Source organism: Pinus tabuliformis, chromosome 9 (genome assembly GCF_031772625.1).
Source record: "Pinus tabuliformis cultivar Carrire ecotype Pingquan chromosome 9, CPIR1, whole genome shotgun sequence".
Classification (NCBI taxonomy): Eukaryota; Viridiplantae; Streptophyta; class Pinopsida; order Pinales; family Pinaceae; genus Pinus; species Pinus tabuliformis.
The window spans coordinates 41,459,287-41,476,204 of record NC_142307.1 but is presented as its reverse complement, the minus strand read 5'-3'; positions in this window follow the sequence as shown (position 1 = coordinate 41,476,204).

The following is a 16,918-nucleotide window of genomic DNA, read 5'->3' as shown; positions in this document are numbered from 1 at the left end:
TTTGAAATGATTAGAGGGGAGTAGGGTTTGATAGGATTTAGGGGTAGGGTTGGTATGATTAATTTGCAAATGAGATCAATAAATATGACATGTTAACATATGTAATTTACATGGGAAAATGAAAGGAGGGACATAAGGGAAAAATTTCCTTGAAAAACAAACATACTACTTAACATTAGCATGCAAAAACATCAAGTCATTTAACCTATTTTCTATGGATTCTTGGCATAAAATCATCATCATAATCTTCTTTTGTAACCTCAACACCATCACACAACACGTGGAATAGGCATACCTTTAAAAATTTGAGTGAATTTGAGTGAATTTGAGCGTTTGGGAGAGTTTCAAGGCGGGCAGACTTTTTGGTCGCGCACGCCCTCAGAATGGTCGCGCCCCTTCGTTTGGTCGCGCCCGTGTTATTTAACACTACGCTTTGGCCTCCGTTTGGTCGCGCGCACCCAGGTGGTCGCGCACCTGTCCAGAATGGTCGCGCACCACTTCTAACCTTGGAACTTGCAGAAACTTGCCCGAATTGCCTCCTTTTGCCTCTAACACAAATTTTTTGACTTTCAAATGCACAATAAGAGTGAATTGAGAGGGAAATTAGCTTTTATAGGGTCAATTTAAAAAAAAAATTAACTTTAGAACCCACTTTCTAATGTTTTCAACTTGCTTTGCTTTTTAACACTGTTTAGAGTCTTTTTGTCCTGAAATGAGCTCTCTTGATGCGTTTGACTCCGTTCTTTTTGCAGGTTGACCGCTTGAGGGACTGTAGTGAAGGAACCAGGGTTATTGCTGGCACTTTTACAAATTTTTGAGAATTTCTTTATTTTTTCAAATTCCACATGGCCTTGGACTTAAAAACAGGGTTTTTAAATCCAAGGCATAAAATGAACTATAGCTGAAGAAAATGATAATGAAACATATGTACAAAACTCCTTCCGGCTTGCTGGGCACTTGCTGACCATGACTCATTACCTTGAAATGATTTTGACTCAAAACCCTAGACCTAAGACCATGGGATCTCAAGACAAAAAATAAGAACAAGCATGACTCAATTACATTGTTGTATGACCTGATCCAGCAAAGCCAAGAAGGGAACAAAGACCGGCTCCTCCATTCAGTGTTATGGCATGCCTAATGAGATGCAAAATTGACACTGAATGAGACAACTACAAATGCACATGCAAAGAGCTATTGATCACTGATGGAGGGCTCAAGACCGACACTAACACATGGTTTTCCTAAGGTTATTGTCAGTGATAGAGACACAAAATTTAAAGGCAATTTTTGGAAAGATTTCTGCCAGCAAGCAGGAATATCTCTCAACATGATTTAGGCTTATCACTCCCAAATAGATGGTCAGGCTGAAGTTGTAAACACATGTTTGGAAACATATCTCTTTTATTTCGTCACCGACAAAAAAAACAAATGGTCTTAGTGGCTACACCTGGAAGAATGGTGGTACAATACCACCTATCATACTTCAACTAAAATGACTCCCTTCCAAGCCATATATGGCTATGAACCACCCAGGTGGAAGGATTTTGCGCTACACAATTCTAAAGTTCAAGTAGTAAAGAACCACTTAGAAGAAAGCCAAATAATTATTAACTTGTTAAAATAAAATTTAACAGTGGCACATAATAGAATGAAGCAACAAGCCGACAAACACTACATCAAAAGAGAGTTCAAAGAAGGAGATTGGGTTTTTGTTAGACATCAACCCTATAAGCAGTTATCATTAAAACAACAAGGGAAAAGTAAGTTATCTCCTAAGTATTATGGACCACACCTAATAATCAAAAAAATAAGTAGTGTGGCTTATGGATTAAAATTACCATACCATTGTTGGATTCACAACACATTTCATGTATCAAGCCTCAAAAAGGCACTTGGCCATAATCAAATAGCTTAAACAGAGATACCAAAGACTAAAAAAGAAGGAAGGATCATATTAGAACCTGAAGGCATACTTTCCACTAGAGAGAAGGTACTACGATCCAAGACTATTAAAGAATATCTTATCAATTGGAAAAGACTACCAGAAGAAGACTCATCATGGGAGACAAAACATTTTTGCCAACAACACCCAACATTGCCTATGCTTTGAGGACAAAGCATTTTTAAGGGAGAGACAATGTTATGAATAAAATATTCATAACTATATAATATATTAAAATAAATAATAAAATAATAATAAATAGACATTAATTCATAATTAATAAATAAATTAAATTAAATTAAGTTTCCCAATTAATTATGAAAGAGAACTTATGTCAAAATTTGTGTGTTAACCTTTTGGCTAGTCAACTCCTATAAAGGAGAACCGCCCAAGGTCTTATAAATCATCCATTATTCAATATAATATATATATATATATATATATATATATATATATATATATATATATATATATATATATATATATATATATATATATATATATATATATATATATATATATATATATATATATATATATATATATATATATATATATATATATATATATATATATATATATATATATAGAGAGAGAGAGAGAGAGAGAGAGAGAGAGAGAGAGAGAGAGATGATGTGCATTGATGTGTTTTCCATTGGTAAATTCAGTGAACAAGTTTAACTGTTCAATTCAATGGCCAAGCATTTGATGCTACACAATACGCACCACCACTATAACAATACAAGATGTTAACCCGGTCAACCCACATCAATGCAAAATGTGGTTAGTAGGATTAACCAATATCAACCCCCACATGGAGGTCCATACCCTCTCCCACAGGGAAAGAAATACTCCTCTAGGAATACAAATGCAATTTCCTCTTCCTAGAATCCATATACCCATCAGGGACAAGGAGATGATTATTCTCCTTTCCCTGCACAATAACAGAATAACCCACCAATGCAAAATAATGCAAGGGTTAACCTAGTGCAACCTTCTCTCACTCAACAACACCAATCATAGGATCAGTTGAACTCAGCTAACGCACCTAATGTTGCTAAGAAAATAACAAAGAGAAACCAAAGGGAGATATTGAATAGGGCGGTGAAATCAACAACAACCCCCGTGGGCACTGGCAAAGGGAAAGCCTAACCAGAATCAAAACCAAGGGCCAACCAATAACAACCCACAAAGGAAAAATAATAACACAAGTCTAGGGATTAATAATTCTTGTGCCATCTGTAGGGAATATGGTCATTATACCCATCATTGTCCTCAACTCCCTTAATTGAAAATGATACATCACAATAGGGGTAAGGGGGTGCAACAAAATGTAGTAATGCAAGACCCTTCCCCCCATTAGGGAGTGGTTCACACTTAGCAACAACCATCCCATCCACATCCTTCTAGAGGGAGCCCCCATAATAATTTGAATCACGACATTTTCATGATAGGAGAAGACATTCTCCTGCAAATGTGAAATAGAAGTTATGAAGCTCCCCGAGAACCCAACTCGTCCACCTCGACCATGGCAACACCTACAACATTGTTTACCATTCCTTTAATTCCTATAGAACCCATTCCAAAGATGGTCAAAGGACATTTATGACAAGCAGGACATAATTTAAAAGCTTCTCATAACTACAACATAGTCGACGACTTAACATAATCTCCCTCAGCTATGTCAACATTAGAGGTCCTACAAACATGCCCAACTCAACAGAAATCCCTACTTTTCGCTCAAGGCGCAATAGAGCTGGATGATTCTCACCTAATGGTATTTGACTTGGATAAAGCTACCCCACGACTACCATCAACTGTTGCTTTCCAAATCTTAGTCTTAGTCCAAAACATCACCATAAATCATTGCATTTCTGAGGAAGGGGCACCCACATGTATAATGTCCAAATATGTTTGGAAGAAACTAGGATCCCCCTAACTCAAACCTTCTAATGTCACACTTAGAGCATACGATGGGTGCCGTTCAGCTCCTGTAGGCCTATACGAAGGCATGCTAGTACAACTGGCTGAAAAAAATGTGCTAATAGATATTGAAGTATTGGATGCTCAGTTGGATTACAATATCCTGTTGGGCCGAGGTTACATGTACGATATGTTAGCAGTTTCCTCATCTTTATTCAGGGCAATGATGTTCCCAAATGATAGAAAAAGCATTACAATAGATCAAATCACATATTATGAGAAGAAGGCATTACCTACACCAGATGGTGTGCTAGCTTTTGTCTCATCTTCTCTTGAATGGATCACCACTTACACTGAACTCATCCTAGGAAAATTTAAGCCATCAACATTCCTAGGGACATTCCTAGGAGACCCTCCTGTGATAGAGGACATTTCTCCAACCACAAGAGCTCTAGTGTGCATGATGAGTTCATCAAACACCCCCCAAGCTCAAGAAATAGTTTCGGATACCAACAACAATGTTGTTACCGATCCTACTTTTTTACCATATGCCATCACACAAAAACCTTTCTTATTCCCCTTGTTACACAGTAATTTGTCACCATTGGTCACCGTCCCTGTTACCTTTGTTTCCATACGTTCAAGGACGCATTCCGGGACCTGTGAGTAGTGACATAACCTAAAAACACTTGCATTATGTTCCCCTGAGTATGTACTTCATGATCCCTGAAGACACCTTCTGCAAAATATCCCTGAAAAGTGCCCTTTTTCCCATTAGCGCGGGTCCACAATCTCTTACCCGTGCCAATCACTGATATCCTCAAAAGAGGGTGCGACCATTGGCGCTCTGTCTTAGAACAACACTCGCGCCAACCAAGTTTGGTAATGATTTTTGACAAATGCGTGCCCAGATGTTTTTTCCCTTCAGATCACGAAGTCTTTTGAGGATAAAGTTTATCTGATAGAGGTCGAGAGTCATCATCTATCCTTGACATCTATCCACAGCAGCTTTTCGGAGATAATGCCAATCCACAATGGGTGTCCTGATGCATTGTATCTTCCTCCCTTCTCCATCTATAAAAGTCTGTCCTCATGCATTAGACAAGCTAGTTTTTGAGTAATGCTAGTTGTGATTATGCTTGTCTTGAGTGATAGTAAGAGTCTTGAAGCATAGGGAGGTTATGCTGCCAGAAGTCTGAGAGAGAGAAGGTCTATTGCAAGACATACATAGCTGCTCGCCCAGTCAGAGGAGAGGTTCAACGTCAGAACCTTGGTTGTATCTTTCTCTGTTGATTATTCATTAATAAACGACTACTGTTATGGTTCCAATCTCATTGTTCATCATGATAATGTTTGATTTATTTCCTTTTTGACTGAAATATAGTTGTATTTTAGTGGATTTTATGCTTGTTCTTGTTTCGTTCTTTGCATGTGCAGGTATCCATACACGGGGATAGCAAGGATTGTGACCTGCCGGAGTAAGGGAACGAGAGTATCAACTCTTCTTCGACATTAGCGTTGGACTCCAGGTTGGTTTTCGTAATCCACTTTCTGTATGCAACTAGGAACTTGCATGGTAGCATGAATTGATTGTTGCTAGACCCATTTTGGGCTAGTGGGATCGCCTCTGTCCGTAGAGGGGATTTACCTCTCCAACAATTTGGCGACTCCACTGGGGAGGAGCTATTTGTTGTTTGATTCATAAACCTTGGACGAAGTCTGAAGCACGGCTAGGCAGCCTTTGAAACGCTATTGCTTTGCATTAGCGGAGTAGATCAATGCCACTTCAGTTGATCTCCGGTTTGGTTTATGAACCGAACGGCTTGGAGTTTGTCTTGCATGGTAGTTTTCTCTTGCCTGCTTGCATAAATGAGCTTTCTGGGTCAGCTTTAAAGTTGTTTCTTGTTGTTAGATCTGTCTGAGTACTGTTGACTAGACCCTGGGCTATTTTATCTATTTTTTGGGCCAGCAAACTGTGTTGGCACGTTTTTTTCCCTGACAGTCGCGCCAGTTGGCGCATGTTGCATAGCAGCAACTTGCGCCAATTCCTTAATAGCGCAAGTTGCGGGCTGACAGTCGCGCCAGTCCTGTGAATTTTGCCAGTGTGTTTGTTGGAAGCTCTTTTAAACTCAGATTTTTGTCTTTTTATATCCTTTGCAGCCTCTGGAAGTGTGTTGGACCTCTGTTTGACTGGGTTTTACCTTTATCCTTCAGTTGTTTGCTTATTTCTATCGATTTTGTATCTTAGCCCTAGAGCATCTAGTGGCTTCGCATGTCGAGCCTTCTGTGGGAAGTTTTGGTTTTTTGATTGTCCAGTCAGCTTTTTGGTTGTTTTCCGCACCTGTCTAGTGGTTGTTAAAGCTTGTTATTCTGTGCTTCGAGCAATTCACCTCTAGCTTGTTTGGATTTTCCTTGACTTCATTTGAACTTAGATCACATGGTTCATTGAAAGTCTTTGCGTTTTTCCTTGTTTTGACAGTTCATCTTGGTGTTTCAGAGTTGGTTCTATTTGCATTGAGTGAATTTTGTTTGTTTATGCTTGTTAATATCTCTTGAGATTTGTTTAAATGCATTATGCCATTTTAAAAGAAGAAAAAACAAAAGATCTTTTTGCATTATATTAGTTAGCATTTATTGTTATTTGTCGCTTTTAAAAAGAAAAGAAAAAAAAGTTTCATTTCTTGTTATTAGCTGCATTAGGATCTTTGTTGATTGTTTATTGTTCATTTTGTTTGTTTGAAAATTTCAACTCTCCTGTAGTTAGAATTCATTGAACGAAATGATATAATTTTGGCATATAGTTTGCATTTAGGAAGTTTTGAGAGATCACATACGGTAGGACCAAAAAACTGAAACTTAATTGAAGATCAACTGTAAAATAAACCGAATGAATCTAACAACGCATTGGAACATAACGCACATATTCTAGAGGTCTAGGCTAGAGACGTGTTCCGGCGTCGTTAAACCTAGTCACTATTGTTTCACACTACGGTTGGGTGATTCCTCCTCTTGTGACTCGATAGTGGTCTAGCACGGACTGAGCTCCCACGTACCGTCACGTATAAAAGGGAGACCCCACTAGGTTATCATCCTTTATCCATAGGAAGCCGAGTCTGCCGCCTTACAAACCGTAATGCACTGAACACAGCATTCGGGAAGATTGACTGCAGTACGGGAAGTCCTTGGTTTTTATCTGATTGCCAAGGTGTATAAGCAGTTTTACGGATTGTTTGGTAAACCTTTTGCCTAGAGTCTCCAGAGTAGTCACTTTTGATCCTTTTCGGACTCCTTAAAAGAAAAGGTGCCAGTGAGCGTCTTGTCACTTCGTGCTCATTAAACATTCGAAGGAGACTAGAGTCATCTTTTTGTCCTTTTATCGACTCTTAAAACATGAAAAGGTCAAATTGTGTCTTTGCATCCTAAAATTTATTCGGCCACGATAACATTTACCCAATTAGATTTTGTTTGCGTTAGTTTGAGTAGGGATTTTATCTCGGTAGATTCCTTAGGTTTTGTGAAGTTTCATCCTGGCGGAATTACCAATTCCGTCTTCTTTCGAGATACCGGTTGTGAGTCTTCCTGTGGTTTCGAGTATACAACCGATTAGTTCTCATGCTCCAGGCGACGAGACTTACGAGTTTCATTGGAACCCTGTTTGGGAACCTTCTGAGGATAGTTCCCCTTTTTGGGACTATACTTCTCCTCGTGTTTCCATCCCACCTTCTTCCTCTGACATGGAAGACTTGTCCCCTACTACAACTGACGAGTCTGTTGCGACGAGCGGTGAAATTCCCACCGCGACGGACCCTATACTTGTCAGTAGCACTCCTACTACTGGCAACCTACCACCAGGGTATAAAGCATTAAAGGATACTATGCCCTCTGGAACTCCTTTCACAGGTTCTATTTGGTCACCACTCACTTTTCCCACCACGGAGCCCTTTACTCCACAAAGTCGCAGTACATCTGTTACCTTGATCACAACCGTTCCAACGGTATGTGCAGCCACTTCGAGTCCTATTTTTAGTCGTCCTTCGGCTTCTTTATTTGGAGTCTTTGATCCTACATCAAATGTCCCAACAGAGGGGCCATATGATCAATATTTGCTGTCTCAACCGATTGTTGAGGTATCAGTTCCATTGTCAATTAATTGGGGTTCCACCTCTTTTCATGGTGGCCAAGTGTTGTCTGCGGAATCTCCCAGACAACCTCCTCAAGACCAACAAGGGCAGTCTTTCCATGGAAACCCTTTTGCTTCTGGTGGTCCGTTTTTCTCCTCTTATGTTCAACCTTCTGGTAACTCAGGTCAATCTTTTGTTCAACAAGTCCAACCTGGTATCCAGCAAGGTTATCCTACTGGACAAATTGGTCAATCATATGTTAACCCAAACCAACCCAATGTCCAGTATGGTCCAATATCTGGACAAGCTGTTCAACCACATGGTCAGCCTACCGTCCAGTATAGTCAACCTTCTGGGCAAGTCGGTCAGCCTCAAATCCAATCAGGCCAATCAACTACCCAGCCCACTCAGCCATCTGGTCTGTTAGGACAACCTTCAGTTGGGCAACAACAACTCCTTTCCCAGCAGGTACAACCTTCTGGGCAGGGAGGTCAACCTCAATATCAACAAGGTTATCCTTCTGGCCAGATAGCCCAACCTACAGGACATCCTTCTGGCACTGCTCAACCTGGTTTTTTCCCCCAGGCTGGACCCCAGACCCCATCCGGTTTTCATATGCAAGCCGGAGTTCAATCTCAATAGACCTATCAAACTCAACCTGTTTCTCAAACTCAGTTTGGAGTCCAGCCACCCTATGGTCACCAGCAACCTCAAGGGCAACCGTTGTTTTCCCCATATCAAAATTACCAACAACTGCAAACGAATCCTTATCAGACTTATCGGCAACCATATGGTCCTTCTGCAGGACCGTTTGGTAATCCATGGAACGCTGGGGGGCAGAACCCAAATCCGTCCGGACCAAGCCCTTGGGGGAAACCACCAGCTGGTTGGAACCCTGGTGCTCCATCCCAACAGCAGCCCCAGATGTCCTTTAATCCTCAATTACCTTTCTTAGCGACTTTAGAATTACCGGATGTGTCTAAATTGACCAATGATCTTATTCTTCGTAACCCATATTGGCCTCCAGTTCCAACGAAAATTCCGGTGACTGTCCAAAATTCGATGGTAAAGCTAATGAAGATCCACAAGCCCATGTCATGACTTATCACCTTTGGTGCTCATCCAATTCATGGCTTGACGATTCAATTCGGCTTCACCTTTTTCAGTGGACTCTCACTGGCTCTGCAGCTAAGTGGTATATTGAGCTCAATCGCGGATCCTTTCAGGATTTCAACTCGTTGGCTATGGCATTCCTCACGCATTTTCAGTTACCCATTCAATATGAAACGGGTACGTACCTCCTCACATCCTTAAGAAAAACGACGGCTACGCATATCTCTAATCATATCCATGAATGGAGACAGCGTAGACGTATGATTAAATTTTGGATTCCCGACCAGCTTCTTACCGATTGGTTTACGACTTCGTTCGTTCCTCCAATAGCTCGGGACATTTCCATGGGGGCGTGTGTCACTGAAGAGCAAGCTATCGCACGCGCTCTGTACCTTGACTTGGTTTATTCTCAGTCAGGTACATTGTATGACTATCTGCCTGATGCCCCAAGACCAGGAACATCTAAAGCCCCGCCAACACCAACTGTTGACGGTATTATTGGTTCGGTTAGTTCATCCTCAAAGAAAAATTCCGCGAACCCTGGGAAGCAAAAACCAACTGCTTCGAGTGAACAACCTTCCCAGGTAGCACCCAGTTCGAATGTTACTTCCGAGGTCAATGCCTTCCAATCCACCACGGCAGACAAATCCTCGAAAGCAAAGAAGAAAGGGAAAGCGAAGAATAAACTAGACCAACCTAAGCAGGACGCCCCTAAACCTCCGCCCGAGGATGGTGCTAAACGCAAACCCAAGTATCCTTGTCTTATCTGTGATGAGGATCACTATACCAAGGACTGCCCGAGGTGGTCCGAAGTTAGTCGTTTGTTGAAAGGCGCCTCCGGGACTCCTGCGGTGCTTAAAGAACCCTTTCCCTCACAACAAACTCAAAAAACTCAGATGGTGGCTGACCCTTCTCAGCCTCCCTCTTCCTTCAGTTCTAAAGTGTTTATGGCTGGAACGATACCTATCAATATCAGTACTCGAACAAAAGATTATCCGCCATCTGCCGGGAAGGAGCCTGAGATCCCCTCTAGTGCTCCACCGTTCAGTTCAGGTCCACTCCACATTGAGAGACCTACCACTGAGACGCCTCTTCGACCCCCTCCAAAAGGAGTACTCCGGAAATCTTCTTACAACCCAAATGCTCGTGCTGCACAGCACTACAATATCATTGAGGATTTAGCACAGACTTCGTCGGCTATGTCCGCTTTAGAAGTTCTCCAGAGCTGACCTTCTCAGAGGAAGTCCTTGCTATCCGCTATTGGTGGCATAGACTCGGCCGACTCGGATTTAATTACTTTTGACCTAGAACGCCATACGCAGAGACTGCCTCCCCAAATCGCTTTCCTTATACAGGTTATCATTGATTCCAAAACGATTCATCGTACAGTCATTGATGAAGGTGCTTCAACCTGCATCATGTCTGTCGCCTGTTGGAAAGCTATTGGATCTCCTACGTTGAGCCAGTCTCCCACAACCTTGGAAGCTTTTGATGGAAGAGCCTCTCGTCCTTATGGTATACTCCAACGTTTGCCCATCACTTTGGAAGGGAAGACGGTCGAAATGGAAGTTGAAGTCGTTGACGCTACTCTTACCTACAACCTCCTTCTCGGACGTAGTTGGATCTACGCGATGAAAGCTGTTGCTTCATCTCTATTTCGTATTATCCGTTTCCCTCATCAAGGGAAGATTGTTACCGTAGACCAGCTATCTTTCTTTGCTTCTTCTTCTGAAGGCAATATCCCTTTCGTGGAGCATACCTCGAAGTTATCTGAGAGTCTGGGAGCCGGAATTTTCAAAGATCCCGCCCTTATGGGTGTTTTTCTACTCCCACCTCCTAACGTCGCCTCTGTTAATATGATTACTACTTGCTCTGATCTGTGGATTATTCCTCCCACCGACCAAGTAGATTCTTGGGGCGACCAGATGCCATTGAGTCCTGCCGAGCTCAACTATGTCGAAATCATTGCTGTATCGGCTCCCTCTTCTTAACTTGCTCCATCCTCAGGGCTTCTAGAAGAGACTTCTTTAGACTCTTTAAAAGAAACATTCCCTTCCGACGAAGCCATTATTGAGACTATGTCTCTAGAGGAACCTCCTTGGCATGATTTTCACCATCGTTCCTCGTTTCTACCTGCCCCGCAGAATTTTCTCACTTGTCTCGAGCGGTTTGCTCCTTGTCTCCCATCTCAAATCCTTCAAACACCTATCCAAGTTTGTCAAGTGTCTTCTGAAGGAAATCTGGCGAACATTACGCAAACCAAACCCATCGACATCTCTGTCAAGCCAGGGATTGTCGAGCATCTTCACATTGGAGTCACTTGTACTCCGGAGGAGATTCAACTGTATTCTAATCTTTTTCGCAAATTTCGTGATGTCTTCGCGTGGTCCTATGAAGAAATGCCCGGCATTGATCCCAGCATAGTGGTGCATGAGATGAGCGGGTCTTGAATGACTGCCACTCCGGTGCCTGTGGCGGTCATATGTCCGGATATGCTACTACCAAAAAATCCTCCGCGCTGGCTACTTTTGGCCCTCTATCTTCAAGGATTGCATCCTTACCGTCCGCTCTTGTCATGAGTGCCAGATATACCAGCGGAAGATGCGAGCGCCTCCTGCTCCATTGCACCCTGTTGTTTCCGTCGACCCTTTTGCAAAATGGGGCATTGATTATATGACCTGTAACCCTCGCTCGGCCGGGGGGCATGGGTTTATTATCGTTGCCGTCGATTACTTTACTAAATGGGCCGAGGCGATGCCTACATTAACCGAAGACGGTCACACAACGGCGCAATGTTTGTTTAATCACGTTATTTCACGATTCGGTGTCCCTCAAGCCATCGTCACTGATCATGGAAAGCATTTCCGTAATCATATGATGTCGGAATTAACAACCCAGCTAGGCTTGCAACACGATAGTTCAACTCCATACTACCCTCAGTCCAATGGCCAAGTTGAAGCTATTAATAAGATTTTGGTTACAATGCTTCAACGTACCGTTGGCATGCATAAGTCTAACTGGCATTTGATGTTGTTCCCTGCCTTGTGGGCCTACCGAACCTCTGTGAAGGATGCCACTGGTTTCACTCCATTTCAACTAGTTTATGGACTAGAGGCTACCCTTCCAATTGAATGTAAAATCCCTTCATTAAAATTAGCTGTCGAGCTACTTCCCAACACCACTCCGTTAGAAGAACGCCTTCTTTACTTAGAACGGCTAGATGAGACTTGTCGCTTGGCCTCTTTGGCCATCGAAACACAAAAGAAGCGAGTCAAGACTCACTTCGATCAGACCGTACGTCCACGTTCTTTTGTTGAGGGAGACTTAGTCCTGCTCTATGATCAGGCAAAAGATAAGCTAGGAGCAGGAAAGCTCGAGTCTATGTGGCTAGGCCCTTACACTGTCAAGAAAGTTCTGCAGAAAGGGGCCTACGAGCTGATTGATTATGAAGGGAACCCTCTTGGGAAGCCCCAAAATGGGCTTTATTTGAAAAAGTACTATGCGTGATGATGGTACATTTTATTTTGTACATACATGTACTCTAGCAAGTGTGTTGTGTGTGTGTGTGTGTCAGTTTCAAAGGCGTAACTGCCACTTATTGTGTTTTCGCTTCTTGTGCAGATGTCTGATGCACCTTATGTTGGTTTCGCTGATGGTGCCTGCCGCAGTACTCGCAACTTGTCCTCTGCGGCGTGGGTGATCTACGATCCTCATGGTGAGATGATAGATTTTCAGGGTGTGTGTTTGGGTCGTACTACTAACAATGTCGCCGAATACTGTGCTGTAATCGAGCTACTTGCTGAAGCAATTAATCTCGACATTCATGCATTAGTAGTGAACCTAGACTCTCAACTTGTCATCCACCAGCTCAACGGGCAATATTCTGTCATAGACCATCGTATTCTAAGGTTGTATTTACGTGTGAGATTGTTAGAAAGGAACTTTGATTTTATCACATATCAACATATTCCACGACAATTAAACACATTATCTGATGCATTGGCTAATCATGTATTAGATAGACATTTGCGTAATTTGTAACCAAAACAGTATACAAGCAAGCACATGAAAACACAATAATAAACCATAGGCATATGTATATATATACGTGTGTGTCATAATGTTTGCACCACGCGCATTACATAATCCAAAAAATAATACATGTCCAAAACTCATATGGCCGCTGACAACATGTCTCTCAAAACATGCAAAAACGAAACCTAGGCGTCTAATCACGGTGATGCTCATGATAGCATGACACCGCTCGCACCAAACGTCTCAACAGACGATGGACGCGAGTACATACTCCCACCGTGTGCCTCTGGTACGCTCTGGGCACGTCTGCCAATCTGCCATAATCTGGAATCCCTCGAGTAAGTGCCTCAAGGTTCTGTACTAGATCGCCATCCGCATCACCCTCTACCTGAGGGTCGGCTACAGGTTGTGCCCTCCATGCGATGTGATACAAGTCAGCTGGTCGCTCTGCACCAACATCTGCATACATATATATATAGCTACTGTTAGAGATTGGCATGTATTACAAAAAAAAAAAAAAACTTAAAAACATCAAAAACACAAAAGAGTTCTTACCTAGCTCCTCGTCCTAGTCTTCTCCTGCAGGCAAGGGGAGATCTGGATCTCCAGTAAAATCCGTGCCCGCATAGGGCCAGTCCTCTATGACGATCATCTGGTGACGGAGCCAAATGAAAAACTCGGGCCTCCAGGCCATCTGCTGGCCCCCTCCTCCTCTAGGCATGAGTTCCGCCCATCGAGTCAACCTTGGCTCCCGTGGCACTGGATCTGCCACTTTACCTCCCTAAATCCGGAATATCGACAGTCGCTCCAGGAAGAAAGATACCACGATGGACCCATACCCGAACTGTTTGTTGCCACGCTTACATTTGGTAAGCTGCCTCTTGATATTTGTCGTCACTGCCGTGGCCCAATCAAACAGTGTGGGTTGGAGACACTCAGTTGCCAGCAGCAAATGATTCTTGCTGGCCTCGTGGGGCGCCTGTACCCCATCCGTCCGTGTGATAGTGAATAATATCACTCGTAGCATCAAGTCGGGAACTGTGATAATATCTACTTTGGCACTGTTTGATCCAAACCGTGCCCCAGGACAAACTCGTTCCATCACCTCTCCCATCTTCTCCCCGGAGGGCCTACTACTAGTCAAGATGGGCCGTGCAGCTCTCCGTGATAGTCCAGTGATGAAGTAGACATCGGAAACATCTAACTCCAACGTCTGATATTTCAGGCGGAATACCTGATCCTCTGTATCCCAAGCATCCACGATGAATCACAGCAACTCAGGTTGTGCATGTAAATATGAGGTGAGGAAGAATTTCTTCAAGCCACAGTCTCTCAAAGCATCCATGCATGCATCATCCTCCATTGCCATGGCATCTATGGCATCATGCTCTCTTTCTCTCCATTCAACAGCCATTCTGACAAATCCCTGCACCCATAAAGCTGAAATTTTCATCATTAGATCACTGGTGAGACGGAAATTGAAAGAAATTTGCAAAAACAATGGCTAAATTCATGGCAAATTTAGGTCGCGCGGTTGGCGCGACTGTTTTCAAAACAGTCGCGCCAAGGTCGCGCCCCCTTTGGGCAGAAAATCCCATTGGCGCAATCCCGTGCGGGAAACTCGCGCCAATGGCGCAACCCTAAGAATTTGCAATTCCTCTGGCAAGGGACTAGTCTATGGATGAAAAGCTGAAAAAATGGAATGAAAATGAAGCTAAGGATGAGGCCTCTTACCTGTTTCAGACAGTGGCTCGAATGCTCTCTTGGATTGATCGCAATCAGCAGTTGAAGTTTGCACCCAAAACCCTCCAATGGTAAACTCACAAGGTAAAAAGTGAAAAGTAAATTTCTTTTTTACCATTTCACTATTTATAGCATTTTTTGACCTAAAAATACATTAAAAATGATATTTTTTGAGTATTTTTGGAATATATTTATGTCGAAGTGGGTTTTACGTTGTTTTTGTATGATGACAGGGGTTGGTGCAACTCAAGCAACGAAATGAGCTCCTTTTTCTACTTTTCCAGGCTCAGTAAAACATGTGAAAAGGTTATTTTAAGGTCTGCTTTCAGCTCTTTTCTGACCATTTAAAGAGGAAAAGATTGCCGAGTTACTCCTCTTGACTCGTTAAACGTTAATAAAGGGCGGTCATTTTAAGTTCTTTTTGTCGACCGTTAAAACATAAAAAGATTACTGGGTTTTTGTCGTTTCAAACTCGTTAATGGTTACGAAACGACGTGGTTTTGATCGCTTTTTTACTTTTTCAGATCGAAATCACTATTCATGAAAAGTACTCCTCGATCGTAATGGTCGGGCGGTTCTTTCGAGCATTGTTTTATACTTTTTCGGGCTCGAGAGACACAACTTTACGAAAAAGGACACCCCTGGAGTTTTCTTTTCTGCGGTCTTTTCAAACTCTCTAAACATGAAAAGACGCCGAGTTCTTCCTTTGTCAGACTTGTTAAAACCTGATGACATCGGATTTTGTCAAAATGATGCACCACAAGCACATGTTATCCCCATCAAGCTTGTTAAAAATAATTGGGGTACTCGCCAGAAATGGCGGGGGAAAAAAGGAACCATAATTACCGTCATATTGGCAGTATGTCGCTCTTGAACATGGCACTTCTCTGCTTTCGTGTCTGGGTGGGGATATCTCATCTCATTTTTTCACTTGCCTCCGTGGATTTGGGAAATCCTGTTTGACCTCTCATCTGCTCATTGCCTCGTCACCATGACCTCTGATACATTGATGTCAAATACTGCCAATTCCACTGTCGTGCCGCCGATATGTTCAAGAGAGGTTGACCTCTGCAAAGAAACAACCTCCCTCTAATAGCTCGCACAATCTTGATTCACAACATTATCTCTCTGTCTCGTGTCGATGATGTGGGAAACATTATGGCCCACCTTCGATCAAGGTCACTTCCTGTTGACTTCAGCACTTTATCCAGGAAGTTGATCTAGAGACTCCCTTCCGGTGCCTTGGAGCCTGCATGCCTCAATGGCAGGATCTTCGTGTTCGACGTGAGGGTTTCATCATTGGCCTCCGATTGAATGATTCTACGGGTGTTCGACGTCAGATCACTAATTCGCACGCCGTAGATTGTACCTGTAGTACCTTGAGGGCCATTGTCATTATTGGTGGTACCTCTCGCGTCTGTTAACAGTTTCCAATATTGACTGGTAATCAGACGATGTTCATGCATGTTCGACTTCAGCTCATATATTCGCATGCTTGAACTTGTACTTTTGTTCGGGTCGAGATGGAGCGCAAGACCCTGGATTGTGTCTGTTGTAATCCAGGCGTGATTCTTGATACATGACTCATTCACTGGATGGTTGCGACCATACCTGAGTCGATTCATTGATCCTAACCAGATGGCTGCGTCCATACTATGGATCTAGATTATTATGTACTCTCTTATGGATGGCTGTGACCATACCACATACATCATGTACTTGAGCTATCAGTTGTATCTCTCAATGAAGATTCTCGGCGGCAGCTATATGTGTTCTTGTAAAGCATTTCACCCCTCTCTCTCTCTCCGGCCTCATGCTTTAGGGGGCATCTGTTACACAGTAATTTGTCACCATTGGTCACTGTCCCTATTACCCCTGTTTCCATACGTTGGAGGACGCATTCTGGGACCTGTGAGCAGTGACATAACCTAAAAACACTTGCATTATGTTCCCCTGAGTATGTACTTCATGTTCCCTGAAGACACCTTCTGCAAAATATCCCTGAAAAGTGCCCTTTTTCCCATTAGTGCGGGTCCAC